Raw genomic sequence first — 1291 nt, 5'->3', positions numbered from 1 at the left:
GCTAATAACCACTAGGGAGCATAGATGCGAAAGTAAAACATTGAGTTCATTAAAAATCTTCATTGGGTCTGCATTATTGCTTTCGAACAACTTGTTTACTTTTTGCACCTGAAAATTAGGCAAATAGGAAAATCGGCTAAAAACGGCTAACTTTTTTTTACAAACCGGCTAACAAATCGGCTGCCGGCTAGATCGAATTTTCTCCGGCTAGTTGCTATCAAAATCGGCTAAATCTAGCCGGAAAACGGCTAAAATGGCAACGCTGGTCCCATACTACATTTTTTGGTTTAGTTCCGATCATTGGACCATGAAGAAATTAGCGGTACGCCTAAATTTTTATTTGAGCATTGAAGTCGGTTGTATTTTTTGCTTAAAAATTACTTATTTATGTCAAAAGTTTTTTAATATCCAAAAATTTTATTAAAAAGATACTTAAAGAAGTACACATGCAGCTTATTTTTAAAATTTTTGTAACTTTTTAAAATTGGGGAATGGGGTTAGAGTAGCAAAAAACTTCAAAGTCCTAAGACTAAGACTAAAATCGGAATTAGTGACATCTTTTTACCTACATATCTGCTTCACGTGTAATGCTCCATAATTCGAATGGACTGAAGTCGCTGGCCTCAGAAGTAGTCGTAACTTCTACCAACTCTATTTAAATAGGCTGCAAGCAGAGCACAAATAAAGATCAAGAAAAACAACAAAGCCATACGAGATCCGTTAACGTACGCCCAAGCAAAGCAATACAGGAACAAAGGCAAACTTAATAAAAAAACAAATCAGTTCAATAAAGCATTAAGTTCTATTTTTATTATATTTCTTATTATTTACTTACTTGCATGTATGTATGTAACTCTGTGTATTTTCCTATGATCGACAGCGTCACAAAAACAATCTGTAAAGGCCAGACGTGTGAGGCTGCGGGTTATTGCCTGTCGCGACTTCGGCCAAATTGGCTAACGCCCGTGGCTGTGGCTGCGGCTGGTGAGCGTGTTGCTGCAGCGCCATGAAAACAAGAGTAAATATGTAAGTTCACCTTTTTGGTCTAATACATTAATTGTTTGAAAATCGATTCGTTTTTTCATTGCAACTCCAAGTCTTAATTGCTTTCAGCTCCCGCTAAGCGATGTGCGAGAGAGCGCACACCTGTGCTGTTTAAGTCCGAGTATGTCTGAGTAATCGCCCGCACAATACATACATACATATTTACAAAGGTCCATTCCTACATACATACGTACGTTTTACTTGTGCCTAACCATAGACAAAGGCATCGCTGTCGGTGGCGTATGCG

The sequence above is a fragment of the Rhagoletis pomonella genome, unplaced genomic scaffold (genome assembly GCF_013731165.1).
Source record: "Rhagoletis pomonella isolate Grant_MI unplaced genomic scaffold, Rhpom_1.0 Rhpom_scaffold_00012, whole genome shotgun sequence".
Lineage (NCBI taxonomy): Eukaryota > Metazoa > Arthropoda > Insecta > Diptera > Tephritidae > Rhagoletis > Rhagoletis pomonella.
This window is presented reverse-complemented; position numbering follows the sequence as displayed.